The following is a 21,334-nucleotide window of genomic DNA, read 5'->3' on the forward strand; positions in this document are numbered from 1 at the left end:
TTTTCGTACCATTACAGTAGTTTAAAAGGCTTAAGGAAGCATCTTTGTCACAACAGAAAGGTAGTTTGAAAATTGGGCTGGCGACATAACAAAAAAACAAAAGGAAGGGAGCCAACAGCACCCGGGTTTCCCAGGCGGTCACCCATCCAAGTACTAGAAGGGCCCGATGATGCTTAACTTCGGTGATCGGACGAGAACCGGTGTATTCATCATGGTATGGCCGTTGGCGCTCATCTAATGTAGGAGCACGGCAGAATTCGCGTTCGGCTTTTCTCCCAACACACAAAATGTTAGTTTTCGGCCGCATTTGAGGAAAGCGCTTCCTTCCGCAACCCCAGTTCCTCGAGGACGGCGCGGGGAGGCGCGCCCGGCGTCCCAGCAGAGCGACGGCCGAATTGGCGGGCGCACCGCCGCGTGTGTGAGACGCACTGCTGCTCGTTGCACCCCCTGTCATTCGCTGGGCGCGTGCAGCCTTCGACACTAGCGGAGGACGCATCTTGTCCCTGGTGTTCAGCGGAGGGCCTGTGCGGGGTGTGGCAGTGTCGTGCTGGAGGGCGCCACTGGTAGCGATGTGGGCTTCCTCGCCTCGCCTCGCCTCGCCTCACACCAGGTGTCTGCGTAGTTTGTAGTGCATTCGCACCATTCCTATCCGTGTCCCTGTCCCCGTCCCGACTTGTCCCGACTTTGCTCGACTGCCGCTCGCTGCCGCTCGGGTCGTGGTCCATATGACAGCGCAAGCACGACAAACGTCTGCGGGACGAGACGAGACGACTAAGGAATACATTCGTGGTTACAAATCAAATTTGGAACTCTACACTCCTACACAACAATAGGCGGTGACGTATTTCAGAAATCACCTGCCGATTCGTACTGTTTTGTCGTTTTCAATGTCTTCTTGGCAAACTTGGTTAGCACATTCTCCCTCAAACTGAGTTAATTACTGCATTTTCGTACCATTACCGTAGTTTAAAAGGCTTAAGGAAGCATCTTTGTCACAACAGAAAGGTAGTTTGAAAATTGGGCTGGCGACATAACAAAAAAACAAAAGGAAGGGAGCCAACAGCACCCGGGTTTCCCAGGCGGTCACCCTCCAAGTACTAGCTGGGCCCGATGATGCTTAACTTCGGTGATCGGACGAGAACCGGTGTATTCATCATGGTATGGCCGTTGGCGCTCATCTAATGTAGGAGCACGGCAGAATTCGCGTTCGGCTTTTCTCCCAACACACAAAATGTTAGTTTTCGGCCGCATTTGACGAAAGCGCTTCCTTCCGCAACCGCCAGTTCCTCGAGGACGGCGCGGGAGGCGCGCCCGGCGTCCCAGCAGAGCGACGGCCGAATTGGCGGGCGCACCGCCGCGTGTGTGAGCCGCACTGCTGCTCGTTGCACCCCCTGTCATTCGCTGGGCGCGTGCAGCCTTCGACACTAGCGGAGGACGCATCTTGTCCCTGGTGTTCAGCGGAGGGCCTGTGCGGGGCGTGGCAGTGTCGTGCTGGAGGGCGCCACTGGTAGCGATGTGGGCTTCCTCGCCTCGCCTCGCCTCGCCTCACACCAGGTGTCTGCGTAGTTTGCAGTGCATTCGCACCATTCCTATCCCTGTCCCTGTCCCCGTCCCGACTTGTCCCGACTTTGCTCGACTGCCGCTCGCTGCCGCTCGAGTCGTGGTCCATATGACAGCGCAAGCACGACAAACGTCTGCGCGACGAGACGAGACGACTAAGGAATACATTCGTGGTTACAAATCAAATTTGGAACTCTACACTCCTACACAACAATAGGCGGTGACGTATTTCAGAAATCACCTGCCGATTCGTACTGTTTTGTCGTTTTCAAAGTCTTCTTGGCAAACTTGGTTAGCACATTCTCCCTCAAACTGAGTTAATTACTGCATTTTCGTACCATTACAGTAGTATAAAAGGCTTAAGGAAGCATCTCCGTCACAACAGAAAGGTAGTTTGAAAATTGGGCTGGCGACATAACAAAAAAACAAAAGGAAGGGAGCCAACAGCACCCGGGTTTCCCAGGCGGTCACCCATCCAAGTACTACCCGGGCCCGATGATGCTTAACTTCGGTGATCGGACGAGAACCGGTGTATTCATCATGGTATGGCCGTTGGCGCTCATCTAATGTAGGAGCACGGCAGAAGTCGCGTTCAGGCTTTTCTCCCAACACACAAAATGTTAGTTTTCGGCCGCATTTGACGAAAGCGCTTCCTTCCGCAACCGCCAGTTCCTCGAGGACGGCGCGGGGAGGCGCGCCCGGCGTCCCAGCAGAGCGACGGCCGAATTGGCGGGCGCACCGCCGCGTGTGTGAGACGCACTGCTGCTCGTTGCACCCCCTGTCATTCGCTGGGCGCGTGCAGCCTTCGACACTAGCGGAGGACGCATCTTGTCCCTGGTGTTCAGCGGAGGGCCTGTGCGGGGTGTGGCAGTGTCGTGCTGGAGGGCGCCACTGGTAGCGATGTGGGCTTCCTCGCCTCGCCTCACACCAGGTGTCTGCGTAGTTTGCAGTGCATTCGCACCATTCCTATCCCTGTCCCTGTCCCCGTCCCGACTTGTCCCGACTTTGCTCGACTGCCGCTCGCTGCCGCTCGGGTCGTGGTCCATATGACAGCGCAAGCACGACAAACGTCTGCGGGACGAGACGAGACGACTAAGGAATACATTCGTGGTTACAAATCAAATTTGGAACTCTACACTCCTATACAACAATAGGCGGTGACGTATTTCAGAAATCACCTGCCGATTCGTACTGTTTTGTCGTTTTCAAAGTCTTCTTGGCAAACTTGGTTAGCACATTCTCCCTCAAACTGAGTTAATTACTGCATTTTCGTACCATTACAGTAGTTTAAAAGGCTTAAGGAAGCATCTTTGTCACAACAGAAAGGTAGTTTGAAAATTGGGCTGGCGACATAACAAAAAAACAAAAGGAAGGGAGCCAACAGCACCCGGGTTTCCCAGGCGGTCACCCATCCAAGTACTACCCGGGCCCGATGATGCTTAACTTCGGTGATCGGACGAGAACCGGTGTATTCATCATGGTATGGCCGTTGGCGCTCATCTAATGTAGGAGCACGGCAGAATTCGCGTTCGGCTTTTCTCCCAACACACAAAATGTTAGTTTTCGGCCGCATTTGACGAAAGCGCTTCCTTCCGCAACCGCCAGTTCCTCGAGGACGGCGCGGGAGGCGCGCCAGGCGTCCCAGCAGAGCGACGGCCGAATTGGCGGGCGCACCGCCGCGTGTGTGAGCCGCACTGCTGCTCGTTGCACCCCCTGTCATTCGCTGGGCGCGTGCAGCCTTCGACACTAGCGGAGGACGCATCTTGTCCCTGGTGTTCAGCGGAGGGCCTGTGCGGGGCGTGGCAGTGTCGTGCTGGAGGGCGCCACTGGTAGCGATGTGGGCTTCCTCGCCTCGCCTCGCCTCGCCTCACACCAGGTGTCTGCGTAGTTTGCAGTGCATTCGCACCATTCCTATCCCTGTCCCTGTCCCCGTCCCGACTTGTCCCGACTTTGCTCGACTGCCGCTCGCTGCCGCTCGGGTCGTGGTCCATATGACAGCGCAAGCACGACAAACGTCTGCGCGACGAGACGAGACGACTAAGGAATACATTCGTGGTTACAAATCAAATTTGGAACTCTACACTCCTACACAACAATAGGCGGTGACGTATTTCAGAAATCACCTGCCGATTCGTACTGTTTTGTCGTTTTCAAAGTCTTCTTGGCAAACTTGGTTAGCACATTCTCCCTCAAACTGAGTTAATTACTGCATTTTCGTACCATTACAGTAGTATAAAAGGCTTAAGGAAGCATCTCCGTCACAACAGAAAGGTAGTTTGAAAATTGGGCTGGCGACATAACAAAAAAACAAAAGGAAGGGAGCCAACAGCACCCGGGTTTCCCAGGCGGTCACCCATCCAAGTACTACCCGGGCCCGATGATGCTTAACTTCGGTGATCGGACGAGAACCGGTGTATTCATCATGGTATGGCCGTTGGCGCTCATCTAATGTAGGAGCACGGCAGAAGTCGCGTTCGGCTTTTCTCCCAACACACAAAATGTTAGTTTTCGGCCGCATTTGACGAAAGCGCTTCCTTCCGCAACCGCCAGTTCCTCGAGGACGGCGCGGGGAGGCGCGCCCGGCGTCCCAGCAGAGCGACGGCCGAATTGGCGGGCGCACCGCCGCGTGTGTGAGACGCACTGCTGCTCGTTGCACCCCCTGTCATTCGCTGGGCGCGTGCAGCCTTCGACACTAGCGGAGGACGCATCTTGTCCCTGGTGTTCAGCGGAGGGCCTGTGCGGGGTGTGGCAGTGTCGTGCTGGAGGGCGCCACTGGTAGCGATGTGGGCTTCCTCGCCTCGCCTCACACCAGGTGTCTGCGTAGTTTGCAGTGCATTCGCACCATTCCTATCCCTGTCCCTGTCCCCGTCCCGACTTGTCCCGACTTTGCTCGACTGCCGCTCGCTGCCGCTCGGGTCGTGGTCCATATGACAGCGCAAGCACGACAAACGTCTGCGGGACGAGACGAGACGACTAAGGAATACATTCGTGGTTACAAATCAAATTTGGAACTCTACACTCCTACACAACAATAGGCGGTGACGTATTTCAGAAATCACCTGCCGATTCGTACTGTTTTGTCGTTTTCAAAGTCTTCTTGGCAAACTTGGTTAGCACATTCTCCCTCAAACTGAATTAATTACTGCATTTTCGTACCATTACAGTAGTTTAAAAGGCTTAAGGAAGCATCTTTGTCACAACAGAAAGGTAGTTTGAAAATTGGGCTGGCGACATAACAAAAAAACAAAAGGAAGGGAGCCAACAGCACCCGGGTTTCCCAGGCGTCCACCCATCCAAGTACTAGCCGGGCCCGATGATGCTTAACTTCGGTGATCGGACGAGAACCGGTGTATTCATCATGGTATGGCCGTTGGCGCTCATCTAATGTAGGAGCACGGCAGAATTCGCGTTCGGCTTTTCTCCCAACACACAAAATGTTAGTTTTCGGCCGCATTTGACGAAAGCGCTTCCTTCCGCAACCGCCAGTTCCTCGAGGACGGCGCGGGGAGGCGCGCCCGGCGTCCCAGCAGAGCGACGGCCGAATTGGCGGGCGCACCGCCGCGTGTGTGAGACGCACTGCTGCTCGTTGCACCCCCTGTCATTCGCTGGGCGCGTGCAGCCTTCGACACTAGCGGAGGACGCATCTTGTCCCTGGTGTTCAGCGGAGGTCCTGTGCGGGGTGTGGCAGTGTCGTGCTGGAGGGCGCCACTGGTAGTGATGTGGGCTTCGTCGCCTCGCCTCGCCTCGCCTCGCCTCACACCAGGTGTCTGCGTAGTTTGCAGTGCATTCGCACCATTCCTATCCCTGTCCCTGTCCCCGTCCCGACTTGTCCCGACTTTGCTCGACTGCCGCTCGCTGCCGCTCGGGTCGTGGTCCATATGACAGCGCAAGCACGACAAACGTCTGCGGGACGAGACGAGACGACTAAGGAATACATTCGTGGTTACAAATCAAATTTGGAGCTCTACACTCCTACACAACAATAGGCGGTGACGTATTTCAGAAATCACCTGCCGATTCGTACTGTTTTGTCGTTTTCAAAGTCTTCTTGGCAAACTTGGTTAGCACATTCTCCCTCAAACTGAGTTAATTACTGCATTTTCGTACCATTACAGTAGTTTAAAAGGCTTAAGGAAGCATCTTTGTCACAACAGAAAGGTAGTTTGAAAATTGGGCTGGCGACATAACAAAAAAACAAAAGGAAGGGAGTCAACAGCAACCGGGTTTCCCAGGCGTCCACCCATCCAAGTACTAGCCGGGCCCGACGATGCTTAACTCCGGTGATCGGACGAGAACCGGTGTATTCATCATGGTATGGCCGTTGGCGCTCATCTAATGTAGGAGCACGGCAGAATTCGCGTTCGGCTTTTCTCCCAACACACAGAATGTTAGTTTTCGGCCGCATTTGACGAAAGCGCTTCCTTCCGCAACCGCCAGTTCCTCGAGGACGGCGCGGGGAGGCGCGCCCGGCGTCCCAGCAGAGCGACGGCCGAATTGGCGGGCGCACCGCCGCGTGTGTGAGACGCACTGCTGCTCGTTGCACCCCCTGTCATTCGCTGGGCGCGTGCAGCCTTCGACACTAGCGGAGGACGCATCTTGTCCCTGGTGTTCAGCGGAGGGCCTGTGCGGGGTGTGGCAGTGTCGTGCTGGAGGGCGCCACTGGTAGCGATGTGGGCTTCCTCGCCTCGCCTCGCCTCGCCTCACACCAGGTGTCTGCGTAGTTTGCAGTGCATTCGCACCATTCCTATCCCTGTCCCTGTCCCCGTCCCGACTTGTCCCGACTTTGCTCGACTGCCGCTCGCTGCCGCTCGGGTCGTGGTCCATATGACAGCGCAAGCACGACAAAAGTTTGCGGGACGAGACGAGACGACTAAGGAATACATTCGTGGTTACAAATCAAATTTGGAACTCTACACTCCTACACAACAATAGGCGGTGACGTATTTCAGAAATCACCTGCCGATTCGTACTGTTTTGTCGTTTTCAAAGTCTTCTTGGCAAACTTGGTTAGCACATTCTCCCTCAAACTGAGTTAATTACTGCATTTTCGTACCATTACAGTAGTTTAAAAGGCTTAAGGAAGCATCTTTGTCACAACAGAAAGGTAGTTTGAAAATTGGGCTGGCGACATAACAAAAAAACAAAAGGAAGGGAGCCAACAGCACCCGGGTTTCCCAGGCGGTCACCCATCCAAGTACTACCCGGGCCCGATGATGCTTAACATCGGTGATCGGACGAGAACCGGTGTATTCATCATGGTATGGCCGTTGGCGCTCATCTAATGTAGGAGCACGGCAGAATTCGCGTTCGGCTTTTCTCCCAACACACAAAATGTTAGTTTTCGGCCGCATTTGACGAAAGCGCTTCCTTCCGCAACCGCCAGTTCCTCGAGGACGGCGCGGGGAGGCGCGCCCGGCGTCCCAGCAGAGCGACGGCCGAATTGGCGGGCGCACCGCCGCGTGTGTGAGACGCACTGCTGCTCGTTGCACCCCCTGTCATTCGCTGGGCGCGTGCAGCCTTCGACACTAGCGGAGGACGCATCTTGTCCCTGGTGTTCAGCGGAGGTCCTGTGCGGGGTGTGGCAGTGTCGTGCTGGAGGGCGCCACTGGTAGCGATGTGGGCTTCCTCGCCTCGCCTCGCCTCGCCTCGCCTCACACCAGGTGTCTGAGTAGTTTGCAGTGCATTCGCACCATTCCTATCCCTGTCCCTGTCCCCGTCCCGACTTGTCCCGACTTTGCTCGACTGCCGCTCGCTGCCGCTCGGGTCGTGGTCCATATGACAGCGCAAGCACGACAAACGTCTGCGGGACGAGACGAGACGACTAAGGAATACATTCGTGGTTACAAATCAAATTTGGAACTCTACACTCCTACACAACATTAGGCGGTGACGTATTTCAGAAATCACCTGCCGTTTCGTACTGTTTTGTCGTTTTCAAAGTCTTCTTGGCAAACTTGGTTAGCACATTCTCCCTCAAACTGAGTTAATTACTGCATTTTCGTACCATTACAGTAGTTTAAAAGGCTTAAGGAAGCATCTTTGTCACAACAGAAAGGTAGTTTGAAAATTGGGCTGGCGACATAACAAAAAAACAAAAGGAAGGGAGCCAACAGCACCCGGGTTTCCCAGGCGGTCACCCATCCAAGTACCAGCCGGGCCCGATGATGCTTAACTTCGGTGATCGGACGAGAACCGGTGTATTCATCATGGTATGGCCGTTGGCGCTCATCTAATGTAGGAGCACGGCAGAATTCACGTTCGGCTTTTCTCCCAACACACAAAATGTTAGTTTTCGGCCGCATTTGACGAAAGCGCTTCCTTCCGCAACCGCCAGTTCCTCGAGGACGGCGCGGGGAGGCGCGCCCGGCGTCCCAGCAGAGCGACGGCCGAATTGGCGGGCGCACCGCCGCGTGTGTGAGACGCACTGCTGCTCGTTGCACCCCCTGTCATTCGCTGGGCGCGTGCAGCCTTCGACACTAGCGGAGGACGCATCTTGTCCCTGGTGTTCAGCGGAGGGCCTGTGCGGGGTGTGGCAGTGTCGTCCTGGAGGGCGCCACTGGTAGCGATGTGGGCTTCCTCGCCTCGCCTCGCCTCGCCTCACACCAGGTGTCTGCGTAGTTTGCAGTGCATTCGCACCATTCCTATCCCTGTCCCTGTCCCCGTCCCGTCTTGTCCCGACTTTGCTCGACTGCCGCTCGCTGCCGCTCGGGTCGTGGTCCATATGACAGCGCCAGCACGACAAAAGTTTGCGGGACGAGACGAGACGACTAAGGAATACATTCGTGGTTACAAATCAAATTTGGAACTCTACACTCCTACACAACAATAGGCGGTGACGTATTTCAGAAATCACCTGCCGATTCGTACTGTTTTGTCGTTTTCAAAGTCTTCTTGGCAAACTTGGTTAGCACATTCTCCCTCAAACTGAGTTAATTACTGCATTTTCGTACCATTACAGTAGTTTAAAAGGCTTAAGGAAGCATCTTTGTCACAACAGAAAGGTAGTTTGAAAATTGGGCTGGCGACATAACAAAAAAACAAAAGGAAGGGAGCCAACAGCACCCGCGTTTCCCAGGCGGTCACCCATCCAAGTACTAGCCGGGCCCGATGATGCTTAACATCGGTGATCGGACGAGAACCGGTGTATTCATCATGGTATGGCCGTTGGCGCTCATCTAATGTAGGAGCACGGCAGAATTCGCGTTCGGCTTTTCTCCCAACACACAAAATGTTAGTTTTCGGCCGCATTTGACGAAAGCGCTTCCTTCCGCAACCGCCAGTTCCTCGAGGACGGCGCGGGGAGGCGCGCGCGGCGTCCCAGCAGAGCGACGGCCTAATTGGCGGGCGCACCGCCGCGTGTGTGAGACGCACTGCTGCTCGTTGCACCCCCTGTCATTCGCTGGGCGCGTGCAGCCTTCGACACTAGCGGAGGACGCGTCTTGTCCCTGGTGTTCATCGGAGGGCCTGTGCGGGGTGTGGCAGTGTCGTGCTGGAGGGCGCCACTGGTAGCGATGTGGGCTTCCTCGCCTCGCCTCGCCTCGCCTCGCCTCACACCAGGTGTCTGCGTAGTTTGAAGTGCATTCGCACCATTCCTATCCCTGTCCCTGTCCCCGTCCCGACTTGTCCCGACTTTGCTCGACTGCCGCTCGCTGCCGCTCGGGTCGTGGTCCATATGACAGCGCAAGCACGACAAACGTCTGCGGGACGAGACGAGACGACTAAGGAATACATTCGTGGTTACAAATCAAATTTGGAACTCTACACTCCTACACAACAATAGGCGGTGACGTATTTCAGTAATCACCTGCCGATTCGTACTGTTTTGTCGTTTTCAAAGTCTTCTTGGCAAACTTGGTTAGCACATTCTCCCTCAAACTGAGTTAATTACTGCATTTTCGTACCATTACAGTAGTTTAAAAGGCTTTAGGAAGCATCTTTGTCACAACAGAAAGGTAGTTTGAAAATTGGGCTGGCGACATAACAAAAAAACAAAAGGAAGGGAGCCAACAGCACCCGGGTTTCCCAGGCGGTCACCCATCCAAGTACTAGCCGGGCCCGATGATGCTTAACTTCGGTGATCGGACGAGAACCGGTGTATTCATCATGGTATGGCCGTTGGCGCTCATCTAATGTAGGAGCACGGCAGAATTCGCGTTCGGCTTTTCTCCCAACACACAAAATGTTAGTTTTCGGCCGCATTTGACGAAAGCGCTTCCTTCCGCAACCGCCAGTTCCTCGAGGACGGCGCGGGGAGGCGCGCCCGGCGTCCCAGCAGAGCGACGGCCGAATTGGCGGGCGCACCGCCGCGTGTGTGAGACGCACTGCTGCTCGTTGCACCCCCTGTCATTCGCTGGGCGCGTGCAGCCTTCGACACTAGCGGAGGACGCATCTTGTCCCTGGTGTTCAGCGGAGGGCCTGTGTGGGGTGTGGCAGTGTCGTGCTGGAGGGCGCCACTGGTAGCGATGTGGGCTTCCTCGCCTCGCCTCGCCTCGCCTCACACCAGGTGTCTGCGTAGTTTGCAGTGCATTCGCACGATTCCTATCCCTGTCCCTGTCCCCGTCCCGACTTGTCCCGACTTTGCTCGACTGCCGCTCGCTGCCGCTCGGGTCGTGGTCCATATGACAGCGCAAGCACGACAAACGTCTGCGGGACGAGACGAGACGACTAAGGAATACATTCGTGGTTACAAATCAAATTTGGAACTCTACACTCCTACACAACAATAGGCGGTGACGTATTTCAGAAATCACCTGCCGATTCGTACTGTTTTGTCGTTTTCAAAGTCTTCTTGGCAAACTTGGTTAGCACATTCTCCCTCAAACTGAGTTAATTACTGCATTTTCGTACCATTACAGTAGTATAAAAGGCTTAAGGAAGCATCTTCGTCACAACAGAAAGGTAGTTTGAAAATTGGGCTGGCGACATAACAAAAAAACAAAAGGAAGGGAGCCAACAGCACCCGGGTTTCCCAGGCGGTCACCCATCCAAGTACTAGCCGGGCCCGATGATGCTTAACTTCGGTGATCGGACGAGAACCGGTGTATTCATCATGGTATGGCCGTTGGCGCTCATCTAATGTAGGAGCACGGCAGAATTCACGTTCGGCTTTTCTCCCAACACACAAAATGTTAGTTTTCGGCCGCATTTGACGAAAGCGCTTCCTTCCGCAACCGCCAGTTCCTCGAGGACGGCGCGGGGAGGCGCGCCCGGCGTCCCAGCAGAGCGACGGCGGAATTTTCGGGCGCACCGCCGCGTGTGTGAGACGCACTGCTGCTCGTTGCACCCCCTGTCATTCGCTGGGCGCGTGCAGCCTTCGACACTAGCGGAGGACGCATCTTGTCCCTGGTGTTCAGCGGAGGGCCTGTGCGGGGTGTGGCAGTGTCGTGCTGGAGGGCGCCACTGGTAGCGATGTGGGCTTCCTCGCCTCGCCTCGCCTCGCCTCACACCAGGTGTCTGCGTAGTTTGCAGTGCATTCGCACCATTCCTATCCCTGTCCCTGTCCCCGTCCCGACTTGTCCCGACTTTGCTCGACTGCCGCTCGCTGCCGCTCGGGTCGTGGTCCATATGACAGCGCAAGCACGACAAACGTCTGCGGGACGAGACGAGACGACTAAGGAATACATTCGTGGTTACAAATCAAATTTGGAACTCTACACTCCTACACAACAATAGGCGGTGACGTATTTCAGAAATCACCTGCCGATTCGTACTGTTTTGTCGTTTTCAAAGTCTTCTTGGCAAACTTGGTTAGCACATTCTCCCTCAAACTGAGTTAATTACTGCATTTTCGTACCATTACAGTAGTATAAAAGGCTTAAGGAAGCATCTTCGTCACAACAGAAAGGTAGTTTGAAAATTGGGCTGGCGACATAACAAAAAAACAAAAGGAAGGGAGCCAACAGCACCCGGGTTTCCCAGGCGGTCACCCATCCAAGTACTAGCCGGGCCCGATGATGCTTAACTTCGGTGATCGGACGAGAACCGGTGTATTCATCATGGTATGGCCGTTGGCGCTCATCTAATGTAGGAGCACGGCAGAATTCACGTTCGGCTTTTCTCCCAACACACAAAATGTTAGTTTTCGGCCGCATTTGACGAAAGCGCTTCCTTCCGCAACCGCCAGTTCCTCGAGGACGGCGCGGGGAGGCGCGCCCGGCGTCCCAGCAGAGCGACGGCGGAATTTTCGGGCGCACCGCCGCGTGTGTGAGACGCACTGCTGCTCGTTGCACCCCCTGTCATTCGCTGGGCGCGTGCAGCCTTCGACACTAGCGGAGGACGCATCTTGTCCCTGGTGTTCAGCGGAGGGCCTGTGCGGGGTGTGGCAGTGTCGTGCTGGAGGGCGCCACTGGTAGCGATGTGGGCTTCCTCGCCTCGCCTCGCCTCGCCTCACACCAGGTGTCTGCGTAGTTTGCAGTGCATTCGCACCATTCCTATCCCTGTCCCTGTCCCCGTCCCGACTTGTCCCGACTTTGCTCGACTGCCGCTCGCTGCCGCTCGGGTCGTGGTCCATATGACAGCGCAAGCACGACAAACGTCTGCGGGACGAGACGAGACGACTAAGGAATACGTTCGTGGTTACAAATCAAATTTGGAACTCTACACTCCTACACAACAATAGGCGGTGACGTATTTCAGAAATCACCTGCCGATTCGTACTGTTTTGTCGTTTTCAAAGTCTTCTTGGCAAACTTGGTTAGCACATTCTCCTTCAAACTGAGTTAATTACTGCATTTTCGTACCATTACAGTAGTTTAAAAGGCTTAAGGAAGCATCTTTGTCACAACAGAAAGGTAGTTTGAAAATTGGGCTGGCGACATAACAAAAAAACAAAAGGAAGGGAGCCAACAGCACCCGGGTTTCCCAGGCGGTCACCCATCCAAGTACTAGCCGGCCCCGATGATGCTTAACTTCGGTGATCGGACGAGAACCGGTGTATTCATCATGGTATGGCCGTTGGCGCTCATATAATGTAGGAGCACGGCAGAATTCGCGTTCGGCTTTTCTCCCAACACACAGAATGTTAGTTTTCGGCCGCATTTGACGAAAGCGCTTCCTTCCGCAACCGCCAGTTCCTCGAGGACGGCGCGGGGAGGCGCGCCCGGCGTCCCAGCAGAGCGACGGCCGAATTGGCAGGCGCACCGCCGCGTGTGTGAGACGCACTGCTGCTCGTTGCACCCCCTGTCATTCGCTGGGCGCGTGCAGCCTTCGACACTAGCGGAGGACGCATCTTGTCCCTGGTGTTCAGCGGAGGGCCTGTGCGGGGTGTGGCAGTGTCGTGCTGGAGGGCGCCACTGGTAGCGATGTGGGCTTCCTCGCCTCGCCTCGCCTCGCCTCACACCAGGTGTCTGCGTAGTTTGCAGTGCATTCGCACCATTCCTATCCCTGTCCCTGTCCCCGTCCCAACTTGTCCCGACTTTGCTCGACTGCCGCTCGCTGCCGCTCGGGTCGTGGTCCATATGACAGCGCAAGCACGACAAACGTCTGCGGGACGAGACGAGACGACTAAGGAATACATTCGTGGTTACAAATCAAATTTGGAACTCTACACTCCTACACAACAATAGGCGGTGACGTATTTCAGAAATCACCTGCCGATTCGTACTGTTTTGTCGTTTTCAAAGTCTTCTTGGCCAACTTGGTTAGCACATTCTCCCTCAAACTGAGTTAATTACTGCATTTTCGTACCATTACAGTAGTTTAAAAGGCTTAAGGAAGCATCTTTGTCACAACAGAAAGGTAGTTTGAAAATTGGGCTGGCGACATAACAAAAAAAACAAAAGGAAGGGAGCCAACAGCACCCGAGTTTCCCAGGCGGTCACCCATCCAAGTACTAGCCGGGCCCGATGATGCTTAACTTCGGTGATCGTACGAGAACCGGTGTATTCATCATGGTATGGCCGTTGGCGCTCATCTAATGTAGGAGCACGGCAGAATTCGCGTTCGGCTTTTCTCCCAACACACAAAATGTTAGTTTTCGGCCGCATTTGACGAAAGCGCTTCCTTCCGCAACCGCCAGTTCCTCGAGGACGGCGCGGGGAGGCGCGCCCGGCGTCCCAGCAGAGTGACGGCCGAATTGGCGGGCGCACCGCCGCGTGTGTGAGACGCACTGCTGCTCGTTGCACCCCCTGTCATTCGCTGGGCGCGTGCAGCCTTCGACACTAGCGGAGGACGCATCTTGTCCCTGGTGTTCAGCGGAGGGCCTGTGCGGGGTGTGGCAGTGTCGTGCTGGAGGGCGCCACTGGTAGCGATGTGGGCTTCCTCGCCTCGCCTCGCCTCGCCTCACACCAGGTGTCTGCGTAGTTTGCAGTGCATTCGCACCATTCCTATCCCTGTCCCTGTCCCCGTCCCGACTTGTCCCGACTTTGCTCGACTGCCGCTCGCTGCCGCTCGGGTCGTGGTCCATATGACAGCGCAAGCACGATAAACGTCTGCGGGACGAGACGAGACGACTAAGGAATACGTTCGTGGTTACAAATCAAATTTGGAACTCTACACTCCTACACAACAATAGGCGGTGACGTATTTCAGAAATCACCTGCCGATTCGTACTGTTTTGTCGTTTTCAAAGTCTTCTTGGCAAACTTGGTTAGCACATTCTCCTTCAAACTGAGTTAATTACTGCATTTTCGTACCATTACAGTAGTTTAAAAGGCTTAAGGAAGCATCTTTGTCACAACAGAAAGGTAGTTTGAAAATTGGGCTGGCGACATAACAAAAAAACAAAAGGAAGGGAGCCAACAGCACCCGGGTTTCCCAGGCGGTCACCCATCCAAGTACTAGCCGGCCCCGATGATGCTTAACTTCGGTGATCGGACGAGAACCGGTGTATTCATCATGGTATGGCCGTTGGCGCTCATCTAATGTAGGAGCACGGCAGAATTCGCGTTCGGCTTTTCTCCCAACACACAAAATGTTAGTTTTCGGCCGCATTTGACGAAAGCGCTTCCTTCCGCAACCGCCAGTTCCTCGAGGACGGCGCGGGGAGGCGCGCCCGGCGTCCCAGCAGAGCGACGGCCGAATTGGCGGGCGCACCGCCGCGTGTGTGAGACGCACTGCTGCTCGTTGCACCCCCTGTCATTCGCTGGGCGCGTGCAGCCTTCGACACTAGCGGAGGACGCATCTTGTCCCTGGTGTTCAGCGGAGGGCCTGTGCGGGGTGTGGCAGTGTCGTGCTGGAGGGCGCCACTGGTAGCGATGTGGGCTTCCCCGCCTCGCCTCACACCAGGTGTCTGCGTAGTTTGCAGTGCATTCGCACCATTCCTATCCCTGTCCCTGTCCCCGTCCCGACTTGTCCCGACTTTGCTCGACTGCCGCTCGCTGCCGCTCGGGTCGTGGTCCATATGACAGCGCAAGCACGACAAACGTCTGCGGGACGAGACGAGACGACTAAGGAATACATTCGTGGTTACAAATCAAATTTGGAACTCTACACTCCTACACAACAATAGGCGGTGACGTATTTCAGAAATCACCTGCCGATTCGTACTGTTTTGTCGTTTTCAAAGTCTTCTTGGCAAACTTGGTTAGCACATTCTCCCTCAAACTGAGTTAATTACTGCATTTTCGTACCATTACAGTAGTTTAAAAGGCTTAAGGAAGCATCTTTGTCACAACAGAAAGGTAGTTTGAAAATTGGGCTGGCGACATAACAAAAAAACAAAAGGAAGGGAGCCAACAGCACCCGGATTTCCCAGGCGGTCACCCATCCAAGTACTAGCCGGGCCCGATGATGCTTAACTTCGGTGATCGGACGAGAACCGGTGTATTCATCATGGTATGGCCGTTGGCGCTCATCTAATGTAGGAGCACGGCAGAATTCGCGTTCGGCTTTTCTCCCAACACACAAAATGTTAGTTTTCGACCGCATTTGACGAAAGCGCTTCCTTCCGCAACCGCCAGTTCCTCGAGGACGGCGCGGGGAGGCGCGCCCGGCGTCCCAGCATAGCGACGGCCGAATTGGCGGGCGCACCGCCGCGTGTGTGAGACGCACTGCTGCTCGTTGCACCCCCTGTCATTCGCTGGGCGCGTGCAGCCTTCGACACTAGCGGAGGACGCATCTTGTCCCTGGTGTTCAGCGGAGGGCCTGTGCGGGGTGTGGCAGTGTCGTGCTGGAGGGCGCCACTGGTAGCGATGTGGGCTTCCTCGCCTCGCCTCGCCTCGCCTCGCCTCACACCAGGTGTCTGCGTAGTTTGCAGTGCATTCGCACCATTCCTATCCCTGTCCCTGTCCCCGTCCCGACTTGTCCCGACTTTGCTCGACTGCCGCTCGCTGCCGCTCGGGTCGTGGTCCATATGACAGCGCAAGCATGACAAACGTCTGCGGGACGTGACGAGACGACTAAGGAATACATTCGTGGTTACAAATCAAATTTGGAACTCTACACTCCTACACAACAATAGGCGGTGACGTATTTCAGAAATCACCTGCCGATTCGTACTGTTTTGTCGTTTTCAAAGTCTTCTTGGCAAACTTGGTTAGCACATTCTCCCTCAAACTGAGTTAATTACTGCATTTGCGTACCATTACAGTAGTTTAAAAGGCTTAAGGAAGCATCTTTGTCACAACAGAAAGGTAGTTTGAAAATTGGGCTGGCGACATAACAAAAAAACAAAAGGAAGGGAGCCAACAGCACCCGGGTTTCCCAGGCGGTCACCCATCCAAGTACTAGCCGGGCCCGATGATGCTTAACTTCGGTGATCGGACGAGAACCGGTGTATTCATCATGGTATGGCCGTTGGCGCTCATCTAATGTAGGAGCACGGCAGAAGTCGCGTTCGGCTTTTCTCCCAACACACAAAATGTTAGTTTTCGGCCGCATTTGACGAAAGCGCTTCCTTCCGCAACCGCCAATTCCTCGAGGACGGCGCGGGGAGGCGCGCCCGGCGTCCCAGCAGAGCGACGGCCGAATGGGCGGGCGCACCGCCGCGTGTGTGAGACGCACTGCTGCTCGTTGCACCCCCTGTCATTCGCTGGGCGCGTGCAGCCTTCGACACTAGCGGAGGACGCATCTTGTCCCTGGTGTTCAGCGGAGGGCCTGTGCAGGGTGTGGCAGTGTCGTGCTGGAGGGCGCCACTGGTAGCGATGTGGGCTTCCTCGCCTCGCCTCGCCTCGCCTCGCCTTACACCAGGTGTCTGCGTAGTTTGCAGTGCATTCGCACCATTCCTATCCCTGTCCCTGTCCCCGTCCCGACTTGTCCCGACTTTGCTCGACTGCCGCTCGCTGCCGCTCGGGTCGTGGTCCATATGACAGCGCAAGCACGACAAACGTCTGCGGGACGAGACGAGACAACTAAGGAATACGTTCGTGGTTACAAATCAAATTTGGAACTCTACACTCCTACACAACAATAGGCGGTGACGTATTTCAGAAATCACCTGCCGATTCGTACTGTTTTGTCGTTTTCAAAGTCTTCTTGGCAAACTTGGTTAGCACATTCTCCTTCAAACTGAGTTAATTACTGCATTTTCGTACCATTACAGTAGTTTAAAAGGCTTAAGGAAGCATCTTTGTCACAACAGAAAGGTAGTTTGAAAATTGGGCTGGCGACATAACAAAAAAACAAAAGGAAGGGAGCCAACAGCACCCGGGTTTCCCAGGCGGTCACCCATCCAAGTACTAGCTGGGCCCGATGATGCTTAACTTTGGTGATCGGACGAGAACCGGTGTATTCATCATTGTATGGCCGTTGGCGCTCATCTAATGTAGGAGCACGGCAGAAGTCGCGTTCGGCTTTTCTCCCAACACACAAAATGTTAGTTTTCGGCAGCATTTGACGAAAGCGCTTCCTTCCGCACCCGCCAGTTCCTCGAGGACGGCGCGGGGAGGCGCGCCCGGCGTCCCAGCAGAGCGACGGCCAAATTGGCGGGCGCACCGCCGCGTATGTGAGACGCACTGCTGCTCGTTGCACCCCCCTGTCATTCGCTGGGAGCGTGCAGCCTTCGACACTAGCGGAGGACGCATCTTGTCCCTGGTGTTCAGCGGAGGGCCTGTGCGGGGTGTGGCAGTGTCGTGCTGGAGGGCGCCACTGGTAGCGATGTGGGCTTCCTCGCCTCGCCTCGCCTCGCCTCACACCAGCTGTCTGCGTAGTTTGCAGTGCATTCGCAAAATTCCAATCCCTGTCCCTGTCCCCGTCCCGACTTGTCCCGACTTTGCTCGACTGCCGCTCGCTGCCGCTCGGGTCGTGGTCCATATGACAGCGCAAGCACGACAAACGTCTGCGGGACGAGACGAGACGACTAAGGAATACGTCCGTGGTTACAAATCAAATTTGGAACTCTACACTCCTACACAACAATAGGCGGTGACGTATTTCAGAAATCACCTGCCGATTCGTACTGTTTTGTCGTTTTCAAATTCTTCTTGGCAAACTTGGTTAGCACATTCTCCTTCAAACTGAGTTAATTACTGCATTTTCGTACCATTACAGTAGTTGACAAGGCTTAAGGAAGCATCTTTGTCATAACAGAAAGGTAGTTTGAAAATTGGGCTGGCGACATAACAAAAAAAACAAAAGGAAGGGAGCCAACAGCACCCGGGTTTCCCAGGCGGTCACCCATCCAAGTACTAGCCGGGCCCGATGCTGCTTAACATCGGTGATCGGACGAGAACCGGTGTATTCATCATGGTATGGCCGTTGGCGCTCATCTAATGTAGGAGCACGGCAGAATTCGCGTTCGGCTTTTCTCCCAACACACAAAATGTTAGTTTTCGGCCGCATTTGACGAAAGCGCTTCCTTCCGCAACCGCCAGTTCCTCGAGGACGGCGCGGGGAGGCGCGCCCGGCGTCCCAGCAGAGCGACGGCCGAATTGGCCGGCGCACCGCCGCGTGTGTGAGACGCACTGCTGCTCGTTGCACCCCCTGTCATTCGCTGGGCGCGTGCAGCCTTCGACACTAGCGGAGGACGCATCTTGTCCCTGGTGTTCAGCGGAGGGCCTGTGCGGGGTGTGGCAGTGTCGTGCTGGAGGGCGCCACTGGTAGCGATGTGGGCTTCCTCGCCTCGCCTCGCCTCGCCTCGCCTCACACCAGGTGTCTGCGTAGTTTGCAGTGCATTCGCACCATTCCTATCCCTGTCCCTGTCCCCGTCCCGACTTGTCCCGACTTTGCTCGACTGCCGCTCGCTGCCGCTCGGGTCGTGGTCCATATGACAGCGCAAGCACGACAAACGTCTGCGGGACGAGACGAGACGAATAAGGAATACATTCGTGGTTACAAATCAAATTTGGAACTCTACACTCCTACACAACAATAGGCGGTGACGTATTTCAGAAATCACCTGCCGATTCGTACTGTTTTGTCGTTTTCAAAGTCTTCTTGGCAAACTTGGTTAGCACATTCTCCCTCAAACTGAGTTAATTACTGCATTTTCGTACCATCACAGTAGTTTAAAAGGCTTAAGGAAGCATCTTTGTCACAACAGAAAGGTAGTTTGAAAATTGGGCTGGCGACATAACAAAAAAACAAAAGGAAGGGAGCCAACAGCACCCGGGTTTCCCAGGCGGTCACCCATCCAAGTACTAGCCGGGCCCGATGATGCTTAACTTCGGTGATTGGACGAGAACCGGTGTATTCATCATGGTATTTCCGTTGGCGCTCATCTAATGTAGGAGCACGGCAGAAGTCGCGTTCGGCTTTTCTCCCAACACACAAAATGTTAGTTTTCGGCCGCATTTGACGAAAGCGCTTCCTTCCGCAACCGCCAGTTCCTCGAGGACGGCGCGGGGAGGCGCGCCCGGCGTCCCAGCAGAGCGACGGCCGAATTGGCGGGCGCACCGCCGCGTGTGTGAGACGCACTGCTGCTCGTTGCACCCCCCTGTCATTCGCTGGGAGCGTGCAGCCTTCGACACTAGCGGAGGACGCATCTTGTCCCTGGTGTTCAGCGGAGGGCCTGTGCGGGGTGTGGCGGTGTCGTGCTGGAGGGCGCCACTGGTAGCGATGTGGGCTTCCTCGCCTCGCCTCGCCTCGCCTCACACCAGCTGTCTGCGTAGTTTGCAGTGCATTCGCACCATTCCAATCCCTGTCCCTGTCCCCGTCCCGACTTGTCCCGACTTTGCTCGACTGCCGCTCGCTGCCGCTCGGGTCGTGGTCCATATGACAGCGCAAGCACGACAAACGTCTGCGGGACGAGACGAGACGACTAAGGAATACTTTCGTGGTTACAAATCAAATTTGGAACTCTACACTCCTACACAACAATAGGCGGTGACGTATTTCAGAAATCACCTGCCGATTCGTACTGTTTTGTCGTTTTCAAAGTCTTCTTGGCAAACTTGGTTAGCACATTCTCCTTCAAACTGAGTTAATTACTGCATTTTCGTACCATTACAGTAGTTTAAAAGGCTTAAGGAAGCATCTTTGTCACAACAGAAAGGTAGTTTGAAAATTGGGCTGGCGACATAACAAAAAAACAAAAGGAAGGGAGCCAACAGCACCCGGGTTTCCCAGGCGGTCACCATCCAAGTACTAGCCGGGCCCGATGATGCTCAACTTTCGTGATCGGACGAGAACCGGTGTATTCATCATGGTATGGCCGTTGGCGCTCATCTAATGTAGGAGCACGGCAGAAGTCGCGTTCGGCTTTTCTCCCAACATACAAAATGTTAGTTTTCGGCAGCATTTGACGAAAGCGCTTCTTTCCGCAACCGCCAGTTCCTCGAGGACGGCGCGGGGAGGCGCGCCCGGCGTCCCAGCAGAGCGACGGCCGAATTGGCGGGCGCACCGCCGCGTGTGTGAGACGCACTGCTGCTCGTTGCACCCCCTGTCATTCGCTGGGAGCGTGCAGCCTTCGACACTAGCGGAGGACGCATCTTGTCCCTGGTGTTCAGCGGAGGGCCTGTGCAGGGTGTGGCAGTGTCGTGCTGGAGGGCGCCACTGGTAGCGATGTGGGCTTCCTCGCCTCGCCTCGCCTTGCCTCGCCTCACACCAGGTGTCTGCGTAGTTTGCAGTGCATTCGCACCATTCCTATCCCAGTCCCTGTCCCCGTCCCGACTTGTCCCGACTTTGCTCGACTGCCGCTCGCTGCCGCTCGGGTCGTGGTCCATATGACAGCGCAAGCACGACAAACGTCAGCGGGACGAGACGAGACGACTAAGGAATACATTCGTGGTTACAAATCAAATTTGGAACTCTACACTCCTACACAACAATAGGCGGTGACGTATTTCAGAAATCACCTGCCGATTCGTACTGTTTTGTCGTTTCCAAAGTCTTCTTGGCGAAATTGGTTACCACATTCTCCCTCAAACTGAGTTAATTACTGCATTTTCGTACCATTACAGTAGTTTAAAAGGCTTAAGGAAGCATCTTTGTCACAACAGAAAGGTAGTTTGAAAATTGGGCTGGCGACATAACAAAAAAACAAAAGGAAGGGAGCCAACAGCACCCGGGTTTCCCAGGCGGTCACCCATCCAAGTACTAGCCGGGCCCGATGATGCTTAACTTTGGGTATCGGACGAGAACCGGTGTATTCATCATGGTATGGCCGTTGGCGCTCATCTGATGTAGGAGCACGGCAGAAGTCGCGTTCGGCTTTTCTCCCAACACACAAAATGTTAGTTTTCGGCAGCATTTGACGAAAGCGCTTCCTTCCGCAACCGCCAGTTCCTCGAGGACGGCGCGGGGAGGCGCGCCCGGCGTCCCAGCAGAGCGACGGCCGAATTGGCGGGCGCACCGCCGCGTGTGTGAGACGCACTGCTGCTCGTTGCACCCCCTGTCATTCGCTGGGCGCGTGCAGCCTTCGACACTAGCGGAGGACGCATCTTGTCCCTGGTGTTCAGCG

The 21,334-nt window shown here is 55.2% G+C and overlaps 22 non-coding genes and 1 pseudogene across 22 annotated transcripts; all 23 read right to left on the reverse strand.

Moving 5' to 3' along the window:
- Window positions 1-109: 109 nt before the first annotated feature.
- LOC126185271 (5S ribosomal RNA) lies at window positions 110-228 on the reverse strand. Its single transcript, XR_007537033.1, has one exon. It is a non-coding gene; the product is annotated as a 5S ribosomal RNA (ribosomal RNA).
- Window positions 229-1,054: 826 nt separating this feature from the next.
- LOC126185280 (5S ribosomal RNA) lies at window positions 1,055-1,172 on the reverse strand. Its single transcript, XR_007537042.1, has one exon. It is a non-coding gene; the product is annotated as a 5S ribosomal RNA (ribosomal RNA).
- An 826-nt stretch (window positions 1,173-1,998) lies between these two features.
- On the reverse strand, window positions 1,999-2,117 carry LOC126186175 (5S ribosomal RNA). Its single transcript, XR_007537276.1, has one exon. It is a non-coding gene; the product is annotated as a 5S ribosomal RNA (ribosomal RNA).
- An 818-nt stretch (window positions 2,118-2,935) lies between these two features.
- Window positions 2,936-3,054, reverse strand: LOC126186289 (5S ribosomal RNA). The gene has a single exon (XR_007537388.1). It is a non-coding gene; the product is annotated as a 5S ribosomal RNA (ribosomal RNA).
- An 826-nt stretch (window positions 3,055-3,880) lies between these two features.
- LOC126186406 (5S ribosomal RNA) lies at window positions 3,881-3,999 on the reverse strand. Its single transcript, XR_007537500.1, has one exon. It is a non-coding gene; the product is annotated as a 5S ribosomal RNA (ribosomal RNA).
- An 817-nt stretch (window positions 4,000-4,816) lies between these two features.
- On the reverse strand, window positions 4,817-4,935 carry LOC126185286 (5S ribosomal RNA). The gene has a single exon (XR_007537047.1). It is a non-coding gene; the product is annotated as a 5S ribosomal RNA (ribosomal RNA).
- Window positions 4,936-5,767: 832 nt separating this feature from the next.
- On the reverse strand, window positions 5,768-5,886 carry LOC126185421 (5S ribosomal RNA). Its single transcript, XR_007537176.1, has one exon. It is a non-coding gene; the product is annotated as a 5S ribosomal RNA (ribosomal RNA).
- Window positions 5,887-6,713: 827 nt separating this feature from the next.
- Window positions 6,714-6,832, reverse strand: LOC126186267 (5S ribosomal RNA). The gene has a single exon (XR_007537368.1). It is a non-coding gene; the product is annotated as a 5S ribosomal RNA (ribosomal RNA).
- An 832-nt stretch (window positions 6,833-7,664) lies between these two features.
- Window positions 7,665-7,783, reverse strand: LOC126186354 (5S ribosomal RNA). The gene has a single exon (XR_007537451.1). It is a non-coding gene; the product is annotated as a 5S ribosomal RNA (ribosomal RNA).
- Window positions 7,784-8,610: 827 nt separating this feature from the next.
- On the reverse strand, window positions 8,611-8,729 carry LOC126186638 (5S ribosomal RNA). Its single transcript, XR_007537702.1, has one exon. It is a non-coding gene; the product is annotated as a 5S ribosomal RNA (ribosomal RNA).
- An 832-nt stretch (window positions 8,730-9,561) lies between these two features.
- LOC126186633 (5S ribosomal RNA) lies at window positions 9,562-9,680 on the reverse strand. Its single transcript, XR_007537697.1, has one exon. It is a non-coding gene; the product is annotated as a 5S ribosomal RNA (ribosomal RNA).
- Window positions 9,681-10,507: 827 nt separating this feature from the next.
- LOC126185234 (5S ribosomal RNA) lies at window positions 10,508-10,626 on the reverse strand. The gene has a single exon (XR_007536996.1). It is a non-coding gene; the product is annotated as a 5S ribosomal RNA (ribosomal RNA).
- Window positions 10,627-11,453: 827 nt separating this feature from the next.
- On the reverse strand, window positions 11,454-11,572 carry LOC126185245 (5S ribosomal RNA). The gene has a single exon (XR_007537007.1). It is a non-coding gene; the product is annotated as a 5S ribosomal RNA (ribosomal RNA).
- An 827-nt stretch (window positions 11,573-12,399) lies between these two features.
- On the reverse strand, window positions 12,400-12,518 carry LOC126186628 (5S ribosomal RNA). The gene has a single exon (XR_007537692.1). It is a non-coding gene; the product is annotated as a 5S ribosomal RNA (ribosomal RNA).
- An 828-nt stretch (window positions 12,519-13,346) lies between these two features.
- LOC126186425 (5S ribosomal RNA) lies at window positions 13,347-13,465 on the reverse strand. The gene has a single exon (XR_007537519.1). It is a non-coding gene; the product is annotated as a 5S ribosomal RNA (ribosomal RNA).
- An 827-nt stretch (window positions 13,466-14,292) lies between these two features.
- On the reverse strand, window positions 14,293-14,411 carry LOC126186629 (5S ribosomal RNA). The gene has a single exon (XR_007537693.1). It is a non-coding gene; the product is annotated as a 5S ribosomal RNA (ribosomal RNA).
- Window positions 14,412-15,228: 817 nt separating this feature from the next.
- Window positions 15,229-15,347, reverse strand: LOC126186225 (5S ribosomal RNA). The gene has a single exon (XR_007537327.1). It is a non-coding gene; the product is annotated as a 5S ribosomal RNA (ribosomal RNA).
- An 832-nt stretch (window positions 15,348-16,179) lies between these two features.
- On the reverse strand, window positions 16,180-16,298 carry LOC126185256 (5S ribosomal RNA). The gene has a single exon (XR_007537018.1). It is a non-coding gene; the product is annotated as a 5S ribosomal RNA (ribosomal RNA).
- An 832-nt stretch (window positions 16,299-17,130) lies between these two features.
- On the reverse strand, window positions 17,131-17,249 carry LOC126185377 (5S ribosomal RNA). Its single transcript, XR_007537134.1, has one exon. It is a non-coding gene; the product is annotated as a 5S ribosomal RNA (ribosomal RNA).
- Window positions 17,250-18,078: 829 nt separating this feature from the next.
- On the reverse strand, window positions 18,079-18,197 carry LOC126185255 (5S ribosomal RNA). Its single transcript, XR_007537017.1, has one exon. It is a non-coding gene; the product is annotated as a 5S ribosomal RNA (ribosomal RNA).
- Window positions 18,198-19,029: 832 nt separating this feature from the next.
- Window positions 19,030-19,148, reverse strand: LOC126185351 (5S ribosomal RNA). The gene has a single exon (XR_007537111.1). It is a non-coding gene; the product is annotated as a 5S ribosomal RNA (ribosomal RNA).
- Window positions 19,149-19,976: 828 nt separating this feature from the next.
- LOC126185428 (5S ribosomal RNA) lies at window positions 19,977-20,094 on the reverse strand (annotated as a pseudogene).
- Window positions 20,095-20,926: 832 nt separating this feature from the next.
- On the reverse strand, window positions 20,927-21,045 carry LOC126185354 (5S ribosomal RNA). The gene has a single exon (XR_007537113.1). It is a non-coding gene; the product is annotated as a 5S ribosomal RNA (ribosomal RNA).
- Window positions 21,046-21,334: the final 289 nt, after the last annotated feature.

The sequence above is a fragment of the Schistocerca cancellata genome, chromosome 4, assembly GCF_023864275.1.
Source record: "Schistocerca cancellata isolate TAMUIC-IGC-003103 chromosome 4, iqSchCanc2.1, whole genome shotgun sequence".
Lineage (NCBI taxonomy): Eukaryota > Metazoa > Arthropoda > Insecta > Orthoptera > Acrididae > Schistocerca > Schistocerca cancellata.